Genomic DNA, 11,663 nt, shown 5'->3' with positions numbered 1-11,663 from the left:
AATATTTTTTTGACTTAAATAAAGAAATAAAAGTGATGAATATACAATAAATAACAATATGACAATCGGCAATTCATTAGAAGAATTGTTTGACTTAGGGGAGGAGGATTCAAATATTGTCCATATATGTGGAGGCACCAATAAACAATTGATTAGTATAAATAAACTGGTATGCTACTGCTGGAGCCCTTGATGCGATTTTTCGTGTCTGGGATGAGGGGAGAGCCTTGCAGAGGCGTCCACGTACCGAGTCTAGTAACATTGTCATCGGAAGCTGTAAACTGTTGTTGGACCCTGCTGCTTTGGCCAGTGCCTTGAATGATTATCTTCTTCCTAAGAAGCAATTGAGGAATATGCAACACCAAACCCATGAATCCAATTGTCTAATCCAATTGATGTTGGAAAGTTTTGTCCACTTCTTTTTTCTTTTTCTTTTTTTGGTTGGATTTAATAGTTTTCAGAAATTAGGTTTGTTATCCTCTACATATATACTCTATATTAGAGTACCAATAAAGAAGATTCATATTATTTGGAAAGGAAGTTGAAACTTTTCGCACAAAAAAAATTTAAAAGTAAAATATAAAATTTCACCATGTTAAAAGAAAAGAAAAAAAAAACAGCGCATAGCATATGTTATACTAATATGGCATATGTTCACTCAAACTCCCATGCATTCTCCTTGCGAACCTCCTCTTCTTCCTCAGGAGTGAAGTCATTCTTGATTGGCGGATCTCCTCTGGAGTCTTCCCTTTGATAAGCTTTTGATGTTCAAATAATTTACACCCAAGATGAGATCGAAGAGAGTTGCTTGGTCGATTTTGACAAAGTTGGTGTCAAAAGTTTTGAGAGCATCTTCGGAAGTGTTGTCTTCGGACTTGCGGGTCTCCACGTGATGTTGTTGCTTACGTTCGGTAGAGGAATGATTGAATATCAGCACAATCATCTTCAATCATGTGCTTGATAGTCTGCGACTCCAATGCCACGACCTCTTCCACCTCGAATGTCTCTCCATCTGAATTTCTCAACACAATCTTCTTTGAAGTCGACATAGTTGTAAATCCCTAACAGAGAGAATTAGGACGCTCACGAATATCAATTAGCTCCACTACATGTATTTATATACACAAAGGAACCTAGCACCATACGGACGGAATAAGTCTGATACAATTCGGAAACCAACAGGATTATTAAACCTGTAAGGAAACGGAAACCTAATAGTGTAACAAAACCGAAAAAAACGAAAGGAAATTTCAACAATTTGAAATATCTCAAATTTCAATTTTCTAAAATTTTACTAACCTAAAAATTAAAATGGTAACTCTATTATGTATAATTAAAAATTGGAAGTAATTATGTGTTTCTTTTTCTGAAATTGAAATTGGAAGTACGTGTTTCTTTTTCTGAAAGTAAAAAATGGTTTAATACCCTAAATATGTTACATAACTTAAATCTTTTCAAGCAGACAAAAAGACTAATAAATTAGATTTCAGTAACTAATCTTAAACAAAATTGGTCTAAACGTAGTTTAGAGTGATTATAAAATAAAGAAAAGATAAATAAAATAAGTAGACAACTTAATTCCATGGAATTTATTTTTTGAATTGAAAGGTGGGTCGGCGTAGCCCCAGAGGATAAGTGGGGGCAACTACCCCATTGAACTTTTAATTTTTTTAAATTTTATATGAAAAGATTTTTATATTTGTATAATTTCCTCCTCTAAACTTTGACATTGCACGTATATTATATATATATATATATATATATAACCAAAAGCACATTTACAGTTTTACACAAAAATAATAATAATAATAATAATAATAATAATATAATAAAAAAGGAATATAATTCTGACACAATTGTAAATATGTACAATATATCAATCAACTTATCACTCAGAAAATATGATATTTTTCACTTTCCCAAAATGTTATATCAATTCTTTCCCACTTTCCAAAAAAAAAAAATTATATTTCATTATGATATTCTATCACACTTTTGACTTTACCAAAAACAAATAAATTGTTTTCATCACATTTTTTGTATTTAACATTTTCCACAATCCAAACAAAGCAACCATTTACCAATAGACACAGACTCAGTCAGTCGTAATCCAAACAAAGCAAACGGAGCAATCATTTACCAATAGACACAGACTCGTACTGAGTGCGGCAAACAAATAATCTGATATTTTTTTTTATTGTCTAAATTTACGATTATTTTTTAATTATTAGTTATTACTATCAAAATTATTTGAGGGCTCGTTGTTCTTTCAAAATTTAGTTTGTGTAATTGTGTTACTAATTATTATTCCCTAAATAAGACTTAGAATTTTTTTTTATTTGCAGCCCAAATCAATAAAATCACGGATTCACTTACTTTATCAAATTTTCTGATTGATTGGATTATCTGATTATAACTTATAAGGTTAGATTTGGTTATAATGGATTTTTTATTTTATTTTATACATATGTGATATATTAGAACAATTAGGTAACTGTATTATTTTCTTTTTCATATCTTATTCTTGATTGATTGAATATGATATATATATTTTTAATATATTTAATTGAATGAACTAAATTTTGAAATAACAATGAATAATTTGGAGAAATCGTTGCAAATGTACTTAATAAAAATATTATGAATCAATATTTTAATTTTTACATATATTGTTTTGCTTTAAATTATATATATATTATTGCTATTAAAGATTGCCCCAATAGAAAGAAATTTCTGGCTCTGGGTGGCATTGAGAATGGTGGTTGATTACTAGTTGGTCGGATGTAAGCTGAGCAAGAAGGGAAAGGGGTAATTTAGAAAACAAATTTTAATGGTGACTTTTGTGTAATTAAGTTTTAAATTTGGCTATTATTCGTCTTTAATTTTTTTTCTTACTTTGTGGTCATTTGGAGCAATTTTGTTTAAAATTGGCCACTAATATCTAGTTTCGTCAACAGAATGAGAGAGGAGGTGGGAAAGATAAATTACTAAAATTAAAACTCTTTGTACTGAATTGTTATCATCCTCTGGCCTTGAAGAACAAAAAATGTGTTAAAAAATAAATAAACAATATGTAATAAACCTACATAAATAATTATTATCATGTGTTTAAAAATAAAAAAATAAATAATGTGGTGAAACTCTTTAATAAACCTAAATAAATTATTATTATTATTATTATGAGAAAAATTAAAAATATAATAAAATTAGGTAAATTTATATTTAGAAAAAAGTTAGAAAGAAAATAGAATAGAAAAAGTAAATTAATATTATTAAAAATGTATTATAATAAGCAAAAGATAAATAAACAATGCTCTGAAACTCTTTGTACTTTTAATAATTAAGTATAGATATAAATATTGATATTGATATGTACTATATATGTATGCTAAGCAACTCTGTACATAGTTATTCTGGCTTGTTGTTTGCATAACGTAACCTCCTACTCGGTATGTCGTTTGCATGACGCATCTTCTCTACACATTGGTGGAAAGGGACATTTGTCTTCATTCACTACATAATACTCAAGTTTCTAGAAATTCAACCAATTAAAACTTTCTACCATGTCTACAATATTCTCGTAATCATCATTGTTGTGTTTACTTTAATTAAAAATGATTGTGTTAGTTTTAAAATGTTGAGGTTTAACTTGAAATATATATATTTTTAAAAAGATTTAATTTGAAAATATATATTTTTAATTATTTTGAACAATCTTAAGTTAAATCAAAATATTTGGTTATACTATAAAAAAATGATTTTAGTGAGCTTATTAAATGAACTGTTAATTCTTAAACATCCAATTTTATGCTAGAATCTAACAATACTAACTAAAAGTTGTAGTGTATCAGTATAGGTACTTTTCACCAAACAAAGTAAAAGGTGGATGGTTCTGGTTTAAATTCCTAAAGATAAAGTGAGTATTGAAGTCCTTGTCAAGTTTAAAATAATAATAATAATTAATTATTAGATGCTAATCATAAATTATGGATCATAATATATTAGGTAAATTATACAAATTAAGATGTTTTTATATTATGTATGTAAATAGAAATTACAGTAATATTACATAAAGGTCTCGTGTGACCATAAAAATTTAATATAAATTTATATTTTTGACCTTAAAATTAAATTATTTATTTTTAATAAAAAAAAATAAAAGATAATCATTTGTGGCTCAAATCTAACCACAAACCACAGACCCAATTCCCAAATCTAACCACAGAACCACATCAATCCTCTGTTCTCTCTCTAATCTAATCATGCGTTTCCAATCTAATCATGCGTTTCCAAGGAGATGAAGAAGTTGGGACAACGCCGAGCCAAGTCACCGGAAAATCATCCATGTTCCAGTACAATTCGCACCTTGTTCAGGTGGGTCTTATCGGACTGGTGTGTTTCTGTTGCCCTGGCTATCAAGGATTTTACGGCCATGGAACTTACCGGCTTGGTAGCGGCGAGCTTAGAACAACTAAATGGTCAGCAAGGATGACGAGAACGCCGATGATGGTGACCGTGAGTGTGCTTGGATGACGGCCGATCATGGTGACCGATGATGGCAAGCACGACAGTTGCTGCGACGGATAGTGATTAGAGACGATGGGCAAGGATGAACGGCTGAAGGAAAGCTCGGAACGAAGCTTACCGTCGAGGCGTGGGAACCACGGCGAGCAAGGTGTTCTCGGCAATGAAACGGAACGACGAGGACTACGGCGAGGATGGCGGGTACAGTGGGCACTCTTAAACTGGGTTTGCATTTTTTTATATTGAGTTTTCATTTTTTGCGGCCCTCTCTCTCTTTTTCTCTTTCTACAAGCAATACTCACTTTCTCTGTATTTCTTTCCTCATTTTTTGCTTCTTTATTGAGTGATTAAAAGTGGGTTTCACATACATACTTCTCCGGTGATAGCCCGGCCATCAGCTTCTGCAAGAACCCATCTCCGATGACGGCGAGTTGCAGCAACCCAGTTCAGTCCTGTGACAACTCAGACCATCAAGTGTCAACGAACCTACCAACAAAGCTCCGAACTGAAATGTAACTCCGACTGCATACCCATCTTTCCTTGCTCTCGTTTCTCGCTAGTCGTCGTTGGTCTCTTTTGATGAGGTCGGAATGATTTGTGGCTCTGTGGTTTGATTCGGCTCTGTGGTTTGCAATTTGGTCTGTGACAAATCCAACCCACCCAATTTCTCTTTACATATACAAATATATATATATAGTGCAGATCCCAATTCTGCCTTATGCTAAATCATTGAACCCTACCTATGGAAGATCAGTTGCCTAAAGATTACTGTGAGAGTCTATATCTAATTGGTTGGTTGGGGTAGTGGGGTGGTGGTGATCGTGGAAGAGTTTAGGCAGGAGGAGTGATGGAGAAGAGACATAAAGTGGAAAAAAAAGACCCACATCTTTCTAAACCCAACAAAAGGAAAAAAAAAAAAAAAAAAAAAACACAAACACAAGGTGCTCTTCTTTGGAGCAGTTTCAAAATCTTGAAAGAGCCAACCAGAGGAGGCCATGGTGGTAGAGAGAGATGATGGAGGCACCGCCGGCCATGAGCGGGCGGCAAGACCCTCAATTCCTTGCTGTCGTCGTACCACCACGGAACATTACGATTCTCTCTATATATATATATGATTAAGGGTATATAGAGACCGCCGCTTTGACCAAGATGAAGTTAACTAACCGACATATACGCATATAATATATATACTTGTATATATATATATTTGAGATATCTATATATATACATATAGATATCTCAAATTGAGAGAAGGTTCCTGAAAGAGAGAAAATTGAGAGATAGAGTACTAAGGGCAAAACCGTCATCCAAGAGTTCTGATATTTGACAATTTAAATTAATAAAATATTAAAGGATAATATTGACTTTTTACATTTTTTAAGGGGCTGTTTGGATTCAATTTTCTAATAAGAATGTCATTATTAAAAAAATGCCTAACTTGTATATAGTTATCATTATAACAAATTTTAGGGGGTGTCATTGTAATTAATTCTTTCTTTTTTTCTTTTTTCTTTTTTTTTTGATGTCCCAGACCTTCCTAGACAGTACCTTCCGGACCTCCCTCCAAGCATCAAATTGGGAATATTGCAACTAGCCCCGCAGCAACAGTATCATGTTAGCCAAGGGCGACAAGGGAGGCGGCAAAAATCCAATGGCTTCGTGTGTGGCAGCTCCGAGATTTACCAACCGCTCCAAGCCCCGGTGGCTTATAAGTTGTTAAATCATATTGCTCAAAATTTCAACCCAAAAAAAACCGACTATCTTCTTCGCGTCTCCATATGATCTTTAGCGGCAATTGAGGAAAATCCGAAACCAAACCCATAATCCAACTGCTTGTCTTCTTCTTGCATGATCTGAAAAGTACAGGTTCTTATATTTGATCTGGTGATACTCCCATAATGCACAACAGGTATTTGATATTTTGTTTAGTCAGGCTAAATGTGTATTAATCTTTATCTTCTATCAATATAGACTACCAAAATTAGGAAACATTTCTTTGGCTTTATGATATCTGCTTCTCTATTTGTTGAATGATTACTACCAGTACAGGGTTCACTGTAATGTCGCTTGTCGGGTGAATTATGCACTTGTTTTCCAACATTTTCGAGTGAGTCCATAGGTTCGAATTCTTGAACACTTGATATACACATTCATGCACATATTTGCAAAGGGTCCTTCATGAATTCATTCTTCTCATTTTGTGAGTATATTTAGATTTTAGACCCACTAAAATATTTATGTGGATTCATATCTATAAATATATATATGTATATGTATAAGTATGTGTATATTTATTGTTAGTTGTTAGCGCATTATAAGCTCACGAGTCTGGTGAGAGCACTTCTTTGGCTACAGTTTGAGGGTTTGGTTCCATTTTTGTGTTTGCCTTGATTTCCTTTTTTGTTTTTGCGTCTGTTTGGTTAATTAAATGCCTTATTTTTGTTCTTTATTTTGTTTGCAAGTGTATTCAGGTTCTTCTTAATTGTTGTTAAGCTCGCATTTATAGCTAACTTATCTTTGAATTTATGCTTTGTACCAAAAAAATTATATATATATACTTCTTTTACTGTGAACAACAGTTAATTGCACTTCTATGTGCTCGATTGAATCCAGTGACCGTATCTTTATGCGAGCGTATAGTGAATTTGAAAAAATTAAAAATTTGAATGTTTAAGGATAATAATTAATTGTGTTCGTGATGTGTTCAGGTTTTTCTTCATAGTTTGAAACTTTGGAGCTTTTTTTTTTTTTTTTCCTAGTTGAATCTCTCTTAGCCTACTGACAGAAGATTCATGTTTGATTAGAAGGCGGCTTTGACTGAAAAAGGGAGAAACAGAGATTTACCTGCTTAATTCTGTAACAGAAGTAATAGTATGCAGTCCCCGTAATCATCGGTCACTAGAGAAGCAGAGGTGTTCACTTTTCTAACCATTATATAAGCCATACGGCCTGCAAAAGGTGCCTATGTACCTCAGAGGATTCTTCCGTACAAGAAACTTATATAACTGCCTAGCCCTGCCAACTCACTTATTCACCAGTAATTCATACAGTAATAAAGTCTCTCTTTACCTTCAGCGAGCAAGACTCATAGATTCAATTCGACTTAGTATACGGTCCAACACTGTCACTCATCCCTCTTTTAAATGATCCCACTCTAGACTCCTTTATAGTCACCAATGCACTCCGATCTGCTCCCTCCCATGAGTCTGCTCTCTCCCTCGTTGATACCCTGAAAACTGTTCCACATTTCTCGCATAATCAAAATACACTTTACACTCTGGCCAAAATCCTAGCCAAGTGTAAACAAACTGCAAAACTCAAAGCCCTAATTAACGGCATCAATTTTGGCAAGTTCAAAAATGTTGCACGCATTAGCTTTATGGACCAGATGCACTGGTATGCTACTGCAAGAGACCTTGATGCGGTTTTTCATGTCTAGGATGAGTGTTAAGCCTTGCAGAGGCGTCCATGTACCAAGTCTTATAATATTGTCATGATGGTCTATGCACAAATGGGAAAGAATTCGGAAGCTGTAAATATTTTTTATAGGATGATTGATGAAGGGGCGCTTCCTAATTCTAGAACATGCACAATTATGATTGACCACCTTGTGAATTCGGGAAAATTGGATTCAGCATTCGAGATTTTTGGTTCATTGCCTTTGATGAAGATCAAGCGCACTCTAAAACAGTTTTCACTTTTGGTGGAAGCATTAACTGCTACTGAGCGGTTTGATGTGGTTAAGACTTTACTTAATGAAACAAAGATTGATTGAATATTACCCGGTCGAGCTATGCAATCGGCATTGCAACACATGCAGGAAGCAAGGTTTGTTGAGGAGACAGATGAATTTATCAAAGAAATGTTACCAAATGAAAGGATCAAGAATGTAGGCTTTTTTGTGAATGACGATGATGAGGATGAGGATGAGGATGAAGGTACGGAGAATGCTGTTGATGATGTTAATTTGGATGCAGTTCAGTTAAAACCGTGATTGGACCCTGCTGCTTTGGCAAGTGCCTTGAATGATTGGAGACCTGAAGAGGTGTCAGCACTGGAGGATGCTAATTTTGTATCGACAACTCGGTTGGTCTGCAGGATGTTAGGACTAGTTTGGTGTGATGGAATGAATTAGAATGGAATGAGAATGGAGGTGGGAATGGAATGAGTAGGGAATGGAATGGTTATTCCTTTTGTTGGAATGTGGAATGATTTTAATAGAATGACCATTCTCCAAGAATAGTGGAGAATGATGATTCCAACTTTAAAATTGGCACCAAACACAAAAATGAAAAAAAAAAAAACCATTCCATTCCACCTTCTTTTATTTCATTCCACCACACCAAAGTAGCCCTTAAGGAATTTCATTTCAGCTGAAACAGTGTGGCAGTTTTTCTATTGGGTTGCTTATCAGCCAGGTTTCACTCATGATGTTTACACAGTATCAAGAACATTTGCCAAGTTAGCACGCCATGGGCGTGTTGATCTAGTTGATCAACTGATGTCTAAGATTAAAAGGGAGGGGATTAGATTGTCATGTAGCACAATCAGGTTGATTATTGACTTTTATGGTCTTTCCAGCAACGGTGAGCCGCTCTAAAGGTCTTTGGTGATGTCAAATCACTCTGCGGTCCCATATCAAAAAATGATCTGTTTCTTTTATATTCATCTTTCTTGCGAGCACTAGCCAAGTGTAAGATGAATTATGAGGCCTTGGATGTACTTGACGAGATGATTTTGTGTGGGATATCCTAACATTTTCGGGATTGATGTATCACTTTGCAATTCAGGGAGATATTAAAATGGTTCAGAGACTCTTTGGGATGGTTAGGCAGACTGGTGTGGACCTGATGCTTATTTGTTTAAGATTCTTATTCTTATTTGTTTTAGCATTGTGACTTTTCGAAGATATGGGGAACTCCAATTTGATGGTTGATGGTTCCACAAAACAATTGCTTGTGAAGAGTCTCTGGAAGGCGGGCAAGCTAAGGGAGGCGGCTATTGTGGAAGAGAGAACTGAGGATATAAATGATGTTCTTCCACTTGCATTGCCCGGTCATTTGTACACTGTAAGCTCTTTTGATCTCACTAGAGTTTATAATATTTATTCTAGTAGCTTTACCACCACAGAAGGTGAATAAATTTTGGTAGTAGTACCGCAGTGTTACTATATTGGTGATAACTTATGCTTATGCAGCTTCTAACATGAGTATGTTATGCGGTTTTTTATCTTGGTTCTTTGATCATGCTGAGTGGAACTGAATATAATCATTCAAGTTTGTTAGTTTTGGCAAGCAATCAAATTTAGTTATTTGTTTTTTATTTATCTTTTGGAAGTTTATATTGGTCATTAGTCATATATACCCTAAATCACACGCCAACCTTCAAAGATTATGCATGCCTGAAAAGTCCAAACCTCCACCATGAAGGTCTGTTTCATTTCACCTCATCCAAATTGAACATCTCTACAGTCTATGTTTTAAAATTCTTGTAAATCAGAGCAAGACTTTCTCTCTCTATCTCTTTCAATGCAAAGAGTGTGGCTTATATCATCATCTGATCTGGTCCGGCCCGCGGGCGTCTGATTTTTCAAGTGCCACCCATTTAATTTGGGATTGCTTATCATTGACATTAGAAAGATGCTGGATCAGGAATCTGGTTAACATTGACACAGAAATTTTAAACAATGGGATTGAATGTTCCCAACAAGCCAACCTGTAGCATATCTCACAAAAGCACCCTCAAAAAATAAAGTATTTTAATTATTTATGCCTCTACCAAGGTTCGAACCCCTTACCACCCTTTGAAAATTAAGGGTCTGATACCGCTAGGCCACTGGCTGTTGGTAATTTATGGAGATATTAAAATGGTTCAGAGACTCTTTGGGATGGTTAGGCAGATTGGCTTATATATTTAAGGTTCTTATTCGTGCATACTGTAAGTGCGATAGAGCCGTTTTAGCATTGAGAGTTTTTGAAGATATGGAGAACTCCAACTTGATGGGTAATGCTTCCACAAAACAATTGCTTGTGAAGAGTATCTGGAAGGCAGGCAGGCTAAGAGAGCGGCTATTATGGAAGCAAGAACTGAGGATATAATTGATGTTCTTCCACTTGCATTGCCCGTTCATGTGTACTTGCTAAGCACTTTATGTAATACCCCGTAATTTTAAAGAATGTATTTAAATTAATTTTGTGTTAGGTTAATTAATTTTATTTATTTGTGCATACTACATTATTTTATTAAATTCATTTAATTGTGCATGTAAATTAATTGTGTATGTTAAAATAGTAAATTCATTCATTTAATTGTGCATGTATTATTTTAATTACTTTTATTTGTTGATTATGTTTAATTAAGCAATATTAGTTAATTAGAGTATTATATTTGTGTTATCAAGTATTATGATGATATAATATATTATTTTGTAATAACAATAATAATAATTATATTAGTTTAATAATAATAATAATAAGAATATAATAATAATAATAATAAAAGTTTATTAATAATAATATTAGTAATAATAATAATAATAGTTATAATAATAATAATAGTATTAAACCAAAGTCATGATGAAATTAGAGATTAGGATAGGATTGCATCAATGGTTATGGTTGGAATTAAAGCCATATAGGTAGGAATATGAGAAATGGGTGAGAAGTTATTATAAATTAGATATTTGTAATATTTATATTATATATTTTGTCTATAAATTAACTAGCTTGCCTTAGAAAAAAAAATAAAAGGGAGTTAGAAGCAAAGTATAAATTCTAGAGAGCTATTTTATAAGAGTGAAAGGAAAAGAGAAAGAGAAAGAAGCTTGGACCGGTGTAGGCAATTTTACCCGACTACGCGCAGACCGGCGGATTTATTTTAAATCCAAAAAGGCAAGTTATTATCTACTTTTCCCCTTTGAATTAATAAATTAATTGTTTAGCTTATTTTTATGCATAGAGCCAAGGTTTGGAGGTTAATAAATTATTAATTTTATTTTATTAAATTAATGGAATTTTAATTATATAGGATGGTATATATTTATTTAATGTCCTATGAAATTAATAATGGCTAAAAATAATTAAATAAGACTTTAGGGATTTTTCTAGAATTTTCTAGATTTTTCCGGGCATTTTCTGCAA

At 33.5% G+C, this 11,663-nt stretch overlaps 2 pseudogenes; one reads left to right on the top strand and one right to left on the bottom strand.

The window, feature by feature from the left end:
- Positions 1-234: 234 nt before the first annotated feature.
- Positions 235-1,049, bottom strand: LOC132267560 (SKP1-like protein 1A; annotated as a pseudogene).
- Positions 1,050-4,125: 3,076 nt separating this feature from the next.
- Positions 4,126-10,745, top strand: LOC132266778 (pentatricopeptide repeat-containing protein At5g66631-like; annotated as a pseudogene).
- Positions 10,746-11,663: the final 918 nt, after the last annotated feature.

The sequence above is a fragment of the Cornus florida genome, unplaced genomic scaffold, assembly GCF_030987335.1.
Source record: "Cornus florida cultivar Cherokee Brave unplaced genomic scaffold, ASM3098733v1 CherokeeBrave_3.0.0_Hap2_Chr07, whole genome shotgun sequence".
In the NCBI taxonomy this organism is placed as follows: Eukaryota; Viridiplantae; Streptophyta; class Magnoliopsida; order Cornales; family Cornaceae; genus Cornus; species Cornus florida.
This window is presented reverse-complemented; position numbering and strand designations above follow the sequence as displayed.